This window comes from Ursus americanus, chromosome 23 (genome assembly GCF_024610735.1).
Source record: "Ursus americanus isolate L20-20 chromosome 23, mUrsAme1.1.p, whole genome shotgun sequence".
Classification (NCBI taxonomy): domain Eukaryota; kingdom Metazoa; phylum Chordata; class Mammalia; order Carnivora; family Ursidae; genus Ursus; species Ursus americanus.
Window position 1 is genome coordinate 39,305,615 of NC_142149.1, and position 17,108 is coordinate 39,322,722.

At 55.7% G+C, this 17,108-nt stretch overlaps 1 protein-coding gene across 3 annotated transcripts in view; it reads right to left on the reverse strand.

Annotated features, from left to right (window-relative positions):
- Positions 1 to 17,108, reverse strand: part of RAB11FIP4 (RAB11 family interacting protein 4) — a 110,673-nt gene that overhangs the window by 36,870 nt on the left and 56,695 nt on the right. Inside the window, exon 1 of one of the 3 annotated variants that reach the window (XM_045773704.2) lies at positions 14,974 to 15,168. The exons of the other annotated variants lie outside the window; for them this stretch is intronic. The gene's annotated coding sequence lies outside the window, so the exon portion shown is untranslated. Of the gene's footprint in view, positions 1 to 14,973; positions 15,169 to 17,108 lie in introns of those variants that run through there. 3 annotated transcript variants of the gene reach the window in all.

Here is a 17,108-nt window from a genome sequence, read left to right on the forward strand (position 1 = left end):
GACGACGACGATGACCTAAGCAGTGGCTTTGGAAAGAGAAGCAGGTACTAAGGAAGCAGGCAGAACCCTGGGATTGCAGAGGGCTCTTGATCCCCAAGGAAGATGTTCCCCATCTGCCATCTAGAAACAACAGGAGCAACCCCTGAGTCCCGGAGCCCTGTCACTCTGGCAGGGGACTGGCCAGGGGGCCTGCATTGTGCCTGGGAAGAGGAGGGCATCACGGACCTTTCCTTCCTCTGGGAAGATGGAATTCAGACAGCATGTGGCTAAGGTCCTTTCCCATCCTACAACTCTGGGCTAGCCCAGGAGCAGATCTTGGACCCAGGTGCATGCCTTGGACACAGGAGCCCCTTTGCACTGGCAAACAGCTCAGGGTGGGTGACTGTCCTTTGGCCAGGACGCCTGCAGCACTCTGCCCCAGGCCTGTTTTTCCTTATAATGTCTGGCTGGATGCTATGCAGATGGGGTGGGACTGGGTCTTACTGACTCGCCCCAGCTCAGTGTTCAGTGTTCAGTGTTCAGAGAGGCCAAGCTCTATTTTTGTCAACCTGTGCACATGTGAACAATGGGTTTTCTTACTCATGCAAACCCAATAGGAGGGGAAAATGGTGAGAAAACCCAAGTTTCCTCTGACTCATTTGGCCATCTGAGGGGAGGAGATGGCAGGGGAGGAGGAAATCAGACCAGGTCCTCTTTGACTTGGATTGGGTGACGGCAAGGAGGAACAATTTCCCCTTCCTTCACCCTCGGTAACATCAGGTGGCCGCAAACTCCAGAGAGCACGAACACCGCTCCTCTCCGACACACGCCTCCCCCGCCCTCCCCACCTCCTCCAGGCCCAGGCAGCCGTGGCGGTGACTTTTACACGTTGGTGGTAAAGCAGTGGTTCCCAAAGTGCACCCTAGACTCATTTGGGGGATTTAAAAAAAGGTCAATGCCTGGGTTGTAACCGAATCCAAATGCCTACGGTGGGAGCCAGGGGTTAACAGTTTTTAAAAATCGCAGGTGTTTCCAAGGCAAGCAAGTTTGGGAACTACTTTGCTAAAGGTGGGCGGACCACCATGGGAGCCAGGGCCGCCACAGGTGGAGGCATCACTTGTCCGTCTGGCCGTCCATCCATCCATCCATCCACAAGTATTCAGTGAAGATCTCTCTGTGTGGACCCTGTTCTAGGTCTTGGAGACACAGCTGTGAATAATCAAGTCACGGTTCTTGTGGAGCTCACATTCTCCTGGGGCAGTCAGCCCAGAAACCAATAAATGAATCAAGGATACATATGACACAGGCTCCGAAGAAAAACCAAAGCAGGGTAAGAGATCAGACAGACGTTGGGGACAGGGGTCCGTTTTCATCCTGGATTTAGGCACCAGATTTGCGGTGCTGCAGAGCTGCAGCCCTGCTCCCCGTCCCGGATTTCCTCCCGCTGTCTGGCTAAAAGAGCTCTCCCTTGACAATCCTCGAGGTCCTGCCTCCTGCCCCTCGCAGGGCCTCCTGCCTGGCTCTTTCCCTGAAGCAGTGTCTTCAGGGCGGGGCCTGGCATCCTCTGCACCCAGGGCTCCTGACTCCTCCGACTCTGTGCCAGCAACAACACCTGACCCAGGGCAGCACCAGGCCAGGGATCCATCAGGCATTGTTTATGAACAAGTGACGGAGGGATTTGAGGCTTGTGGGTGTGTGAGAGGTCCCGTGGAACAGTGGAGAGAACCCTAAACTCAGGGTCAGTAGACCTGGATTAGAGGCCTGGTCCTGCTGCTTCCTGGCAAAGGGCAAGTCATTTCATCTTGCCAAGCCCTGATTTCCTCTTCGGTCAAGTGGGGAAAGTGTGACCAACGTTGTAAGACTGGGATCTGCATTAAGAAAGGTCAAGGGGCAGGGCCCCTGGGTGGCTCAGTCAGTTAAGCATCTGCCTTTGGCTCAGGACATGATCTCAGGGTCCTGGGATCCAGCCCCACATTGGGCTCTTTGCTCAGAGAGGAGCCTGCTTCTCCCTCTCCCTCTGTTTTTCATTCCCCCTGCTTGTTCTCTCTCTCTCTGTCAAATATATAAATAAAATCTTTTTTAAAAAAGGGTCAAACAAACAAGAAAAGAAGTATCACAATATATAAAACTTATTCATGTAAATATTTGGGAAATTAAGACGTGATCATGGCTTCTCTAATATATGAATTTCATGAAGAGTTTTTGCAGAACTTGGAAAGAAAAGAAAATGTCAAAGACTTTTGGAAAGTGTTTTGCAAATATGAGGACTTTTTAGAAATTCTCATCATCTAGGCCTGTATAGACATGAAATCACAGTGCATTAAAGCTGGAAGGGATCCGGGAAACAGGCCGAGAGAGACAAAATGACTTGCCCACAGTTACAAGGCTTGTTAATGGCAGAGAATCCACACTGACCCCAGAAAGGGGGGGTGGTTGGGAGGAGACTGGGGATGATGTTTTAGTATCTTCCCTTGACAAACTCCTATTCATCCTTCAAAACCCCACTCAGGTGAGACCTGTCAAGTGAAGCCTTCTCTGTCTCTTCCAGTGAGAATTAATTACTCCTTGGCTTCATCATCTCCATCCTTCAAACACAAGCTCTGCTACTGTGGGGAACACACTGTGTTGTTGGGATTGGCCTCCTCTCAGGCCCCCTACACCTCCCAAATTCCTGAGAAAAGGGTCCACGTCCCTAGAGTCTTTGGACTCCAGCTGCTAACAAGTCTGGCACATAGTAGGCACTTGAGGGATGTCTGAGGCCCTCGATGGGACTGAGGGTCCCTGACACATAAATGATAGAGAGCTGAGGGCCAGATTAGTCACGAATTCGCAGGAATATTTTCTGAAGCTCCTGAGACGGACATTTACAAGGAGAAAAAAAAAGGAAGCAAGAAAGGCCTTAATGAAGATCCAGTTGCCCTCTTCCCAGAATGTACCAGATCCAGGCTCTGAAGAGACACCCCTCTACCTAACGCAAGCCCCGAAACCAAAGAGAGATCATTTCCCTTCCGCTTATGATTAGAACAACGACCAGTTACTGAAGATCTACTGTGCACCAGTCACTTCATTTCTTCTCCTTTATTCCAGTCCGACCGTCTGTGGATAGAGGTTACTGCCCCCGTATTACAAAGGAGGAAGCCCAAGGCTCAGGAGAGTTAAGTGGCGTGGCCAGGGTGGCCAAGCCAGGATTTGCACTCAGATCTGCTGGCCCATGTCCAGGCCTCCCTGCTGGGCCTCTCTTACTGGGCAACCAGCTTACTGACAGCAACTAGACTCGTCTGGAAGGCAGCAGAAACTAATTAATAAGGATGATGAAAGTCTGTGAGCAAGTAAGGGCCTCACCCCTCCCTCCGTCGTCCTCGGGGAGGCACGTGCTGTCCAGCTCGACAGTATTTTCATCGGTTGCAGCCCACGCCAGGCCTCTGCTGTTCCCCGCACGTACTTCTGAGATACCCGCCGGGGAGAGGCTTGCCTCTGAGGGCGGATGCAGCCTGCCTGCCCCACGGAGTGTGTTAGGGTGGAGGGCTGGGCACCCCTCTGCTGCTCACTTGGCCACTGTCTCCGGCCCCAGCTCGAAACCAGGGAGAGACACCCTGGCCTGTCCCTGGGGGCCACCAGCTGACAGGAGCGGGATGGATGGGCCCGGGCTCCTGGGGAGACGGAGGGAAGAAGAGTTTGTTGCTTCCAAAAATGTGTTTGGTGGAGTCCCTACCCTACTCTGATAGCAAGAAAGGGCTTTGTGGCCAAATCAACTGGTGAAATTCTTCACTCCTCCCCAGGATGTCTCAGAGCACGTTGGCATGAGAGAAACCTGTCTAGCTCTGTGGTAACCCCCGGTTTCTTCAGGCGCTCCAGCTCTGGACAGGACCCCTTGTCACTGAACGTCTCCCAACACCAGGGACTCAGTACTGTAAGGCATACACTTGGGAAAACAACGTACCGGGTTCCCAGCACACAGCCGCACAGAATAACTAAATGTTACTTCATTTTATTAATAGCAAACGCCTACATAGCGCTTACTATGTACCAGGCTCTGTTCCATGTGCTTCACACGATATTAACTCATTCAGTCCTCACAGCAACTCTAGGAGGCAAGGATTATCCCCATTTCACAGACAGGGAAACTGAGGCTCAGAGAGGTTACTCAAGGACATACACCTAGTAAGTGGAGAGCCAGGATTCCAACCCAGGCAGCTGGCTCCAGAGACTGTTCACCTCACCATGACGCTATGAAGGAAGCAAGGCTCAGGTCTCTACACTCACTTCCCCAAAGTAACCAGAGTGGGACCGAAACCATTTGTTCATTCACGGGTGTATTCATTTGCTCAAACATTTACTAAGCAGACACTGCAGGCCCAGGCACCGGGCCAGCCCCCCGGAGATAGAACAAGGCGCAGTCCTGCCTGGAGCTGTGGCCACCTGTCCCGGCCTCTCTGCCCCGGGGCTGCTGCTCTCTTCTCCACCGAGACGGACACCTAGGCCTGGGCGCCAAGCCGGCTGCCCTTCTGGTCACGTGCCCGTGCACACCCACGTGCTTGCTGGTGTAGAGCCCGCCGGAGAGGCCCTGCACTCGAGATGTGGGGTGCAGAGGCTGCCTCGGCTATCCTGACAGCCCACAGACGGTGGGTCAGGGGACGCCCGGTCCCGCGCCCAGTCCAGGCTCCTTCCTCGGCCCCACAGCCTGGCACTCGACTGCCTCCCCTACCGGGTCACCCCACATGCCCCGCCGGCAGCCTGCCCACCTCCTGCCTTCAGCAGCTCTCCAGCCGAGGCCCTCGGAGCCGCCTCGCCACGGTCACCGCCCCTCCTCCCAGTCCTGTGGGCGCCCTGCCTCCCTGCTCCCAGACTGCCGTCGGGCCCCGCACAAGGGACCCTTCAGGATGGCGGTAATTCATCTCCGGACGTTAGCCTGCTCCTGGGAGGAGAGTAACTTTTAGGCAAGGATGGTGGGGGGTGAAGACAGCTTCCCCTCTTTCTTCAGTCAGGGTGGCACACACAGAAGGCCTTGTAATTCCACTTTAAAAGCAAACACAGTCCCCCCCAATTATCTCCTAAATTATCTCGGTGATGCTGGAATGAAAGCCACCCAAAACCCACAAAAAACCAGCCGCCCCGTAAATGACAGAAGCAGAGCTGTGGGTTCTCCACTATGAGAAGGCAGGGAGTGGGCAGCCCGGTCCCGGGGGTGGTTCCTGGAGGGCCCGGGGCCAGCAGCTCGCTGGGACCTGCCCAGGGTGGGCCCCACCGTGCCTGCATAAACAGGCAGCCACAGCAGCAGACAGACCGACCGGCGGGAGCTGGTCTCAGGCACACATGCCTCCTTTGTGGCCCCCCTTTCAGGGCTGGGCTGGGTAGAGGGAAACCGAAGGCGCCTGGCCCCATGACACTGAGCCAGGGTGTTCCTCCCACTCAGAGGAAAACCACAGCCCTGCAGAGCTCTGTGGCCGCGGGGATGGGCAGCTGAAGGAGCTGCTGTATTCAGGTAGACCCTGGAGAAGCCTGAGCCCAGAGGAGGCCCCTGGAGGGAGGGAGAGAGGCTGCTCCCAGGGGGCCCTAAAAAAGAAACCTTTCTTCCAGGCCAGGCCCCCTGCCGTCCCCACTAGACCACAAGGCCACATTCATAGGAGCGAAGTGCTCTGGTGCCTAGCCAGCCCAGGTTCCAGCCCCAGCTCCGCTCCGCGTGTCCCCTAGCTCACAGACAGTGCTCTCGCTATTCCCAGGTACCACAGGAACACTGAGTCCGCAAATGCTGACCCACTGCTCCTCCTAAGGGTTAAGTTCAAGGCCCTCTGATTACAACATCGGGAACCTCTGATTACAACAGTTCCGTCAACCAAGCAATACACAAGCAGGTTTATTTAAAGGCATATTATTATTTTTTTTAAGATTTTATTTATTTGAGAGAGAGTGAGAGAAAGCATGAGTGGGGGGAGGGGCAGAAGGAGAAGCAGACCCCTTGCTGAGCAAGGAACCCTAAGAGCTTGATCCCAGGACCCTGGGATCCCGACCTGAGCCCAAGGCAGCTGCTTAATCGACTGAGCCACTCAGGCACCCTTAAACGCCCGTTATTTAAAATACGCTGTTGATTAACAATGAACTTACAGCGGACAGTTTTGTCATTCATGCCTGAATAAAGCTTATCCAACATGTATTTTCTCCAAAAGGCACATCACCACTTTCTTGCCCTCAGGAACAATAGACAGCCCTTCACCACATTGGGGGTCATTTTAAATGATGACATCACCACCACCACCCCCAAAAAAACCCAAATACGAAACATGACACTAAAAAGACTGCTTAAAGGAAGCTTGTTTCAGTCTGAGCTAAAACGACAAGGCAGAGGGATGTCTTCGACCTGAGCGGCCAACCCACATTTTCAACACTCCGAGCGTGTGTGCACATGGTCAGGGAGACGCTGCGTACTGACGGGGGACTACAGGTAACTGTAGCAAGGAGGCAACTTTGCAGAGTCCGCTGTGTCTGCCTTAGAGCGTCTTGGAGGGGGCGCTAACCGGAACACTGCACGAGGAAGGTTAGCACAGCAAGAGCTCAGTACACGTTGGCACAGTTGCTACTCCGATGACGCGGGACGTACGTACCAAGTCTTGACGCCCTTACTGTTCCCTCTGCTCCGAATGTCTTTCCTTGCACTTTCCCCATCTAGTGAAGCCCAGAGCCCAGGGTTTCAGTTCACCTCAGGGCTGGGTGAACCACACCGCTGCCATTTGCCAGCTGGAAGCCCTCAGGCCAGGCTGGTACTCCCTTCTCCCCACCCCCACCCTCCTTCTCACTGTGTGAGATAGATGCGACCAGAAGAGAGCTGCGTCCGGTCCCCTCCACCAGCTCTGCACACTCGCCAGGTGCCTGGGTGGCCTTCCTTCCGCCCCGATGCTTGGCTCACAGATGGACCCTTCTACTCGGTCCGGGACCCTCTCCTCACAGGTTCTTTGCTCCTAGCCACACCCAGGCCACTTTCTGCATCATCAGTGGCTCCTTCTCTACTAGTTCAGCTCCTTTCCCGACGATGCCCTGGCCTTGAAAATCCCTCGCTAAACACCACAGGTGCAAACGAATACACCAGCACTGCACGGCTCCTCGTCTCACCTGAACTCTCATGTGGCCCTGAACCCAGCGGGTCTCCCCTTGAAGCGGTTTCCTAGTACAGCCTCCAGCACGCGCTGCCTCCTGGCTTCCTCCAAGCCTCCCGGTCGTGACTCAGTTGGCGTTGCTGGCTCCCGTACCCTTCCTCGGCCCTAAATGTTGCACCTTCTGTGCTTCAGCCCTCTCTCCTTGTGGCCCTAACTCGTGGCTTCAAATCCCGTCAAAAGCTGGTGACCCCCAAATGTCCACGTCCAGCCTGGCCCACTCCCCTGACCTCCAAGCCACTGTATCCAATTGCCTGTGGACGGGGTTTGTTGGGAATGTTTTAGGGACCAGCCGCTCGAGGGTGTGAGGGAAGCAGGAAGGGACAGAGGGAGAGAGGGGCTGGGATGCCCTGTGACGAGGCCTCAGCCAATCCCACAGGCACTCTGGAGCCAGAATGGCCCCTAAAAGAAAGCAAGACGGCAAAACCCCTGTGTCCCCACAGCGACCGGTCGTGGGATGCAGGCTGCCTCCGAGAAAAGTGTGTGACCTCAGGCCAGGCAGCCCCCTGGCCCCTGGGGAAGGTCAGCTGCAGGCAGCACCTGGGCAGATGGGCGAGATCTGCCAACCCAGGAGGGGTCTGGACACACCCCACGTTGGGTGCATGGCTTCAGCTGAACCTTCCAGTAGCATCTCAAGTGAAGTGTCTGCAACTGGACTGCTGAGTTTCCCTCCATACCGGCTGCCTCCCTCAGGATTGTCTCCTCCACCTCCACGCCCCCCCCCCCATTGAAGGGCACCAACAGTCACCCGGGAGCTCTGGTGGCCACGAAGAGAACCCCAGGCTAGTCCTTGATGATCCTCTTCCCTCCACCCCACGTTAGCAAGTACCTGGCAGCTCCAGCCTGGTCCACCGTCTCACCATCTGCCTGTCACCATCCCCAACCAAGCTGCCACCACTTCTTCCCTGGACGAATGCACAGCCACCTAAGTGATGGGCCCAATTCCAGGTCTTGTCACATCCCAGCGGACAACCTTGCCCTGGCCTCAGGTCAGGATAAGCTCCAAACTTCTCCCCTGTGCTCTCAGGCCCCTGGGCCACACCCTCCCTCCAGCCTCCCTCCAGCCTGGCCTCTGCATCACTAGTCACCTGCACCTGCTGGCTTGCCAGCCCCCACACGGCCAAGCTCCATGCCCCCGTGCACGTGCCCCTGTCCCTCACTTCCGACAGGCTGGCTCCCGGCCCCTCCTGAGAGCTCCCCATCCCTCTGCGGCACTCTGCTTCATTCCCTTCGGGGCACTTCCATCTTCGCATGCGTTACTGACTTTTCCCCCTTAGGACAGAAGTTCTTCAGGGGAAAGGACTTTGTCTTTCTGTTGGCAGCTGGATCCCTGGTACCCCACACCTAGTTGTGGAATGAGTGCGTGGCTGAGCTGCGTCAGTAAACTGGGGTTCGCGCTGGGGTGGGCGTGGGCACTGGAGGTGGAGGGCGTCAGGCGCTTTCACGGTGATGACCACAGCTCAGCTTTTAAGGCCCAGTGGGCATCGGAGAGCTCCCTGCCCTTGCCCGGCCCCCCAGGGCAGCATCAGCGGGCTCCGCGGACGGCTGGAACATTCACCACGTGGCACCGCACGGCGGTTCTTTGTGGTGTCTGCCTGTCTCCGAAGGCTGAGCGCCTCCAGAAGCACCACGTCCTATCTCCGCTCGCCCTGGCCCTGCCCTGGCCCAATGCGGCGGGGAGCCAAGGTCTGGGGAACTGACCTCAGGTAAACAAAGTCTTCCCTGCTTCATGACTTGGAGTTCCAGGGCTCCAGGCAAGGCACCCCACCACCTGGCAGGCCTACCTGCTTTGGGACACAAGTCCCGGCCCCACCCGCTGGGCCTGCTGTCAGCTTTGGCACTGGGTGAGGGGCTCGTCAGCTGGATGGGAACAGCGGCGACTTTCATCATCACACCTGACACCGAGACCTCGGCCAGCTGCTAATGTCAACACCAGACTGTCACCCAGCGCCTCCAGCCTGGCTCAGCAGCTCCTGTCAGAACCTGCTGAGGGCCGAGGGCGCGGCCCTCTCTCTCCTCTCTGACTTTGAGTCTGGGCTGCACCACTCGCCCCCTGGGTGACCTTGGGCAGCCTGTTGAAGAGCTGAGCCTCAGTTCCGTTAGCTGTAAAGTGGGGAGGTAAGAGGAGCTCTCTCACGAGTATCTCTGGTTGGGGGGCTTGAGTGGGGTAAGGTCTCTCACGTGCTTGGTTCCCATGATCTCCATACATGTACGCTGTTATTATATTCCGGCAGAATATTAAATCCTGGACACTTTTCAAAATCTCCCCTTTCCCACAGACATACTCTCAACACATTTGCTTCAACTTTTAACAAGGGCTAATAGAAATATGAAAACTTTCTGTATTTAAAAACAATAAAATTCGGCACCTGGGTGGCTCAGTTGGTTAAGTGTCTGCGTTCAGCTCAGGTCATGATCCCAGGGTCCTGGAATCGAGTCCTGCGTCAGGCTCCCTGCTCAGCGGGGAGTCTGCTTCTCCCTCTCCCTCTGCCCCTCCCCCCTCACTGTGCTCTCTCAAGCGTGTGTGCTCTCTCGCAAAAATAAATAAAATCTTTAAAAGAAAACAATAAAATTGATTTTAAAAAATAAAACTTCTACAGAAAACTCCATCTACTATGTGGTCCATTGTCTCCTCTATATTGACCTTCCCCACAAACTCCTGTCCGTTTCGGGATGAGTCCTCATTAGTTAACGTGCTTCTCTGAGCCTGCAGGTTCACATCTCTGAAATGCAGATAAAAGTTGTCTACCACACAAGAGTGTTACGAGGACCACACAATAAACAGGTTCCAAGCACCTAGCAAAGTGAGTGGCACATAGTAGGTGCTTAAGAAGCGGAAGCTCCCATCCTACCCCGCACCAGCCCACCTGCTATGTAACTCCTTCCCTCCATCAGATTAGAAGAGCTATGTATCACCATTCCCCCTTCTGCCAAGCCTGGGATAAGCTTATATCCCCACTGTGGTTTTCTGGGTCCCCTACTTGGGTCCTCCTGCTTCCCTACTTGTTTTTTCAACTCTGACCTTTGCCTTAATGGTTTGAGTGCATCTTGTACCTCTCATTGGGAGTTCCTCCAGGCCCCCAAGGTATTAAGCCACAGAGCATTTCGCCCTTCCAGGAATAAGTGAGTCAAGTGGGTAGACCAGATAGCCGGGCAAAGACTGGTGTCTATGGCTGTGGGGGCTGGGTGTGTGTGGCTGCAAACAACAATACATGTGCATAAGGACGCCAAGAGGGCTTTCCAAGTCTGGGAGGCTGACTGCTCTTGGACTCTGATGCCCCAGGGAGGTCACAACGATTTTGATAGTAGCGGTAGTGTGACCTCTGAGAAGGTCACAGGTCACACGAGCCTACAAGGGCATCTCTGCCTGTATCAGCCACGTGGTGTAGTTGAAAGAGCTTGAAGGCAGTCCGGTGAGGTTTGAATCCCAGCTCTACCACTTAGCACTCACGTCAGCTCAGGTAAAAGCACATCCCCACCCAGTCTCCATTGCCTCCTCTCTGAGCTGTCCAGAGGACCCAATGAGACAACGTATGTTTAGCGTCTCGTTGGACCTGGTAGTTGATCAACGCTGCTCTGCCAGATTGCTTCATAGACAGACATGCAGAAAGTAGAATAACAAGCATCCTTTCCTTTTCTTCAGTGCCTCAGGAGAGGTCTGTCCTCATATCCCAAGTCAAAATGATTTCCCATCTCTCACACCAGCACCATTCCCTTTGGAAGTACCTCTTTGTGTGAGGAACCGATGGCCTGGTTACCCTTCCCAGATTGAAAGCTCTAGGAGGGACCATCTGACCCCAGACCTCAGCACAGCCCCCGAGCGAGGGAACGGATGAAGGTGTCAGGAGCTGACATGGCGCTTGGTGCTACCAGCGTAGCCCTGCCTTCACCTAATGCTCATGACGGCCCTGGCGGGGAAGCGGAGTGAAAGTCACCACTTCCGAGGGGTTGACTCTGTGCCAGGCACTGTTCTGGGACCGCTACAAATCTCAGCTCCTTGAGCCCTTCACAGACCTATCAGGTGGATATGTACGCGTCTGCATTTTCCGTGAAGCTTAAACTTCTAGGACACTTACGTGCTCCAGAGGGGCCCTGCAGTGTTCACAGGGTCATGTGTCTTGTAAAATTTACAAAAATAAGATACGTTGGAGATCTTTTACCTTGAAGATGACTTTACACACTGTAAAAGCTTCAGGCCCCACAGAATCGGCGGCCACCAAGTATGTACTACTCTTCCCATTTCACAGATGAGAAAGCTGAGGCTCAAAAAGATGAAACCTGCCCAAGGACATTCTGAGCCAGGATGTGGATGCAGGCCTGCATTCCAACTCGGCCGCAGGCCTCCCAAGTCTAGGGAAAGGGGCCCTGGTCAGGGGAGACAGGTGTGTGCCCAAAGGCAGCTTTGCCCCTGCGGGTTCTGGGCAGAGTGGAGAGGGAGGAGGGGAGGGGGGAAAGAGAAGCTCTGATCCGAAGGGTCTCAAGTCCAGAGTCCGGAGCCCAGAGCCCTGAGCCCTGAGCCCCAGCTACTTGACATCAGTATCCTGGTTAATCTGACCATCTCCCTCCACCCACCCCCTCGTGACCCAAATCTACACTGTTTGCCTTTCCAACTCCTGAAAGCACTGAGTGCAAACTGCAGTGAGCCAGCCCAGCTCACCCCAAATAAACCTACTTTCTGTCCCCTTCCCCTTCCTGGGCCCCTCCATCCGGGGGCTGCCAGGGCCCAGCCCGTCTTTAATACCAGGCTAGGGCAAACAAGAGCTGGCACACTCTGCCCTAAGGGCAGCCCTCCCCTTGCTGTTTTTCAAAGGGCCGGTTTCAGCTGCCTGGCATTCAGTTACCTTCATTAGAATGGGCCCCGAGAGCTGGCCGGGCTCTGACCGCTCAGGGCAGATTCTATCACAGCAGGGATCGGAGAAGAGAAAAGGTCGGTAATGCAGCCGCCTCTCCCCAGGTCACGGAGAGGGGGAGGGGTGGGTAGTGGCAGGAAGAGGGGAGCCAGGGGCCTGCCAGGCCCTCCCTGGCTGGATGGCTGCTCTCAGTTCTTGAGTCTTCAGGGCGACGAGCAAGCGAAGAGAGGTAGTACAGAGCCCATTCTGAGGGTGCATATCAGCCCCTGCTGGGAAGACGCCCCAATTCCTCCACAGACCCTCCATCAGAGAAGGGTAACAAATCAGAGAGAGAGAGAGAGAGAGAGAGCAAGGCAGTGGGCTGGAGAAGGGGAATTCAGGAAGAAACAGCTTCCTGACAGCCGACAGCCGGTTTAAGGACACCTGGCCTGAACTCTCTTCAGCAGACAAGGAAGTGACCTTGTGGGCACAAGGACTGGGAGAGCTGATGTCTGAAAACATCCTCTTAGACCCAAATGCAGAGATTGTAAGTGTAATTTCTTCCAGAAAATGAAAATGAGCTTTCATCTCATTTTCATTCAAATAAAGAGACGTTGGCATAACAAAAATGGAACTTTCTAGTTTGAGGGTGGCAGCGTCCCCAGCAGCCGCTGTCCCCATTAGGGACTTCTGGGGCAAAAGGAAGTTAAGCTGCTGGGCTCCCACTGGTTTCCTGCCTTCTTGGCTATGGGATTGGGACTTTCTCCTAACCCCAGAGTGCACGGGTGCCCCCTGAGTGACTGGGGGTGGGGGTGGGGAGGGGCTTTCCTGCCCATCCCTAAGCCACCAGCAGAGCTGTGGGTGGCTGGTGCTGGCTGCAGGAGTGGCAAGGCCACAGTCACCCAGGCAGGGACTGCATGGGACAAGGGTAAAGCCCCAGCCAACCTTGCTACCTAGTGGTGGCGTGACCCCTGGAAAATCAGCTTCTCTAAACATAATTTTCTCAGCCTGTAAAATGGACATAATAATAGTGAGCATTTATATAGACCTTACCGTGTGCTGGCTACTAACCTAAATGCTTTATTAATCCTCGCAGCACTCGGGAGGGAGACATCACCGCCCTCATCCCACACGGGAAGTAATAGGCGGGGGCACGCAACCAGAAGTGGCAGACGTAGGATTCGATCCCAGGCTCCAGTACCCAGGGTGCAGGTGTTTACCCATGACAGGACACCACCCTAGTCCCCTTCACTGGGGACCCACTGTTGTTAAGTATGCCGGGTAAGCAATGCTTTTAATGAAAGTAGATCTGTCAGGGGCTGAGATTCTCTGGTGGTGGATTTTAATGCAGGGGAGGAGAAGAGAGGCCCTGAGCACAGGTCTGGGGCTTCGGGACCCATACGGAGAGTCCACAGCTCTGATTCGAGAACTCTGGTTAGATGAGCTTGCTCAGGATGCAGATCCCGGGGTCTGCCCCGGGTACGGAGTTGGTCCGAGGGGCCCGGATCCGCATCTCACACGGAAACAGGAAACAGTGGCTGAGGGTGAGGACTCTACGCACCGCCCTCCACGCCTTCCTGGCGACAGAGGTCACAGCGGGCAGGGGAAGCAGGTTCCAGCCTGGCCCTGACTCACCCTTGGGCAAGCCCTTGACACTCTGTGGCCTCCGTGTCCTGATCTATAAGATGACAGTGTTCCCCAGACAGTCTCCGTGGGCTCTGGCCTCTGTCACACTGCAGCTCTGAGTCTGGGGGCGGGGGGGGGGGGGCGCTGAGAAGATCCCACTCACCCACACACCCCGTTTCTCTGCTCTCTGTAACGAGGCAGCGGCGGTGATGTTTCCCTTTGAATCTGGGCTCCCAGAGGGAGAAATAAAAATAAAATAACCATGACAATAACAGCTCTGTCATGAGTGGGCCCACACGGTGGCCAGCGGAGCCAACTTCTGCTGCTTGAGCGACTCAGGGAGGCTGGGAATCCCCATAGGGACAGAGCAGGTCTCCTCGCGGCCACCAAACACGCCTGGACGACAACCAAGCCCGCGCATCTGGCAGACGAGGGGAAAGGTACGCCTCTGCTGCCCCTGGCCCCTCTGGCCCCTCTGGCCCCTCTGGGGAGGGGATCTGGGTGTTCCTGCCGCAGGGCATGTCCCATGCCAGGGCCGGCTGGGAACCCGGGCCTCCTGTGTCCCTGTCGCACAAAGCTGCGAGTCCTCTGCAACCCCAGTGCACTCTGACCTCACGCCCACCACATGCCAGGGGCTGCCCTGCGCTCCGTCACCTTCTTCACATACTCAGTCCGCTCGCCGGCCCAAGGCAGGGGAGGGCTATAGTGCCCACTTTACAGATCGGGCAACCGAGGCCAGAGAGGCCGAAGGCTCCGTGTGAGGCAGCACAGCGGACGAGCAGCGGGGCTGGGGCTCACACCCAGCCTGCCCCGGATCCGTCCCTCGCTCGCCCTCCGTCCAGCGTTCAGCGGAGCTGCCTCTCAGCCGGTGTTGATTACAGCGCGGACTGGAGCTCGGCTGGTTACAATGTGTTAATGCCTCCTGACTTTGGTGGATTGAGCTTTACTGGCTCCGGGGACAGTTTGCTGGAGTCCTGGGCCAGCTGCCAGCAAAGTAAGAGCAGAGCAGAGGCGGCCTCCTGATGGGACCCGGCTGCGGTTTTGGTGTGAGGACCGAGGCTGACGGGCAGGTTTAGGAAGCGGAGTTTCCCAGGAGATAGTGTGGAGGTGGGGACTCTAAGAGCCCAGACACCGGCTGGCAGTCGGTGTCAGGAAGCGGAGTCCTGGGTCGGGCTTTGCAACCAGCCGGCTCCTGGACCTTGGGAAAGGGCCTGGTTCTCCCTGTGCCTCGCTGGGCCTGTTCCAAGGCTCAAATGCTTCCCTGCACATTCCAAGCAGACACTCCTCACCCTCTCTGACCTTCAGGCATCCATGCACTGGCCAGCAGCCCCCCTAACCTTACCCCTTCCTCTCACCAAGCCTTGCTCACAAACACAAGCGAGAAAATAGCTTACGGGCCCAGCAGTAAGACCGGGAGCCGCGATTCCCAAACTTCTCTGCCGTTAAGATCACCAGCCGAGCTTTTCAAACTCCCCACGTCCAGGCCAAACCTCAGACCCGTGAAATCTGGGTCCAGGCTTCAGTGTTTTTTTAACGTTTCCCAGCTGAGTCCAATGTGCAGCCTCGGTCAGGACCCAGTGAGCTGGAGTGTGCCTCAGACTCTCCCGAGCACGTCAACGAGTCAGCTGGGATCTCCGTGCAATGCAGGTCCTGGTCCAGCTCCTGATTCCGTAGCTCTAATAAGCTCCCAGGTGATATCCACAGACCGCACTTTGAATAAGAAGGATCTAGAATGTTGGTAGCAGCAGTTCCCATAGTATACTCCCGAGGGGAAGAAAGGGTTCCCTGGCCAAGTCCTACACCCCCTAGGACAGTCCTCAGGGATGTTCGCATATTAAACCCTGAGGAGTCCTGCACCCGTTTACGTGTGTTTGACCATCTGGCGTACGGCAGTGCTTGGCCCGCTGGTGGTGGTCCTTCTCTTTCCGTGCACTTGAGGGACCGGCTGAGGGGTCTGTGGGGAAGATGGAGGTGTGCGTAGGGGATGATGTGAGTCAAAGGCCAGGCCTTTGTGTGGGGAAGGGGTTTTTCTGCTTCCCCTGTGCACCTGCCCCTCTGTCTTAAAAGTAATGATCAGATGGGGGGGGAGGGGGGCTGTGGGGCTGTGGGTAGTGGCGGCTGTGAACTTGGTGGGGATCTGTATGCGATGGGGGGCAGTGGGTAAGGTCCTCGGGAAGTGGGGGTCCGTGGATGATGGGGCCATGGGTTCAGGGGGCTCTGTGTGTGAGTGGTGGTGGGTGAGGGGCTGGGGGCTTAGCGTGTGACCCAGCCAGCGTTCGCAGCAGTGTTGTTCTTTACTAGTCGTGTGTGATAACTCCTGAGAAGTGACAAAAACACACACGCCATTTTGTTTCTGTGAAAAAACAGTCCCAGGGAGAAAGCCACCTGCCACTGCCAGTCATTGAAGGCAAGAGGAAATGAAGAGTTCCAAGAAATTAATGATTCTTTGCCAGAAAATAGAAGTGAAGTGGTAATATTTATAGGCACCAACGTTTCTAGTGCTCTGTCTCGCTGTCAGGCTCCAACACATCCTAACTAATGCCAACGGCTTCTACTTAATCTCCCGGAACCCTCACAACGAGCCTGCGGAGGGCACCCGGATCCTGCCCATTGCACAGACAAGGAGACTGAGGCTCTGAGAGGTCTATGACTTGCCCAAAGTCTTGCTAGCAAAGAGTGGAGCTGTGACTCAGTGTGAGGTCTTTCTGACCCTGACGTCATGCTCTCAGTGTGAAGTTTGGCTGGGACAGCGGCCGCGGACCACTCACCGCCAGCTGGGCCCTGATGTTTCCAATGGGCTCCATCTGAAATGTCTCCAATGTGCTTGCTTGTCCACCAGACCCAAAAGCTGATCTTTTCCAATAGACCCCAAACCTGAACTTGAAGGGCCCTAGCCCGACACCACAAGTCAGGCATTAGCAAACCAGTCTGTCCCAGCCCAGCCCTGCCTATGCCTGGAGAGACAGCGGGGTCCACATCCTGCCCAGACACCGGGGTCCACCATCTTTCCCAGGATTTCTTCCCTTCACGAAGAGAACGAGAGAGGGCTGGGAGACACTGGGAAGCAAGAAAGAGCATCATGGCCGCCACCAATTTCCAGTCCATTCTGTGCCCTTCGGTCCTGGGCCCTGCCCTGTACCCAGTGCCTGTACCCCAAGAGGGTCCAACGAAGTGCCAACCTCTCCTCTGCCTAGGACAAGAGAGGAGGCGCACTGGGACATACATAAGCCCCCTGGCAGGCAGAGGTGTCTCTCAGGGCCATGGGGGAGGGGCTGATGCGGAAGGGGTGGCTGCTTCGGGGGGGTAGGGCTGGGGTGGCAGCTGAGCTGTCCGCAAAATGGTTAGTGTTACAGCTGGAACAGACGGGCTCTAGGGGAGAGAGCAGCATGGGCGGAGGCCTAGAACGAGGGAGGACAGGCAGTGTTCAGGAAATCCTGGGTAAGCCAATCAAACATGGGAAGAGCAGCTGCAGAAAGGTCTTGGTTCACTGAGTCAGCAAACATTCACAGGACTAGTACGTGCCAGACAC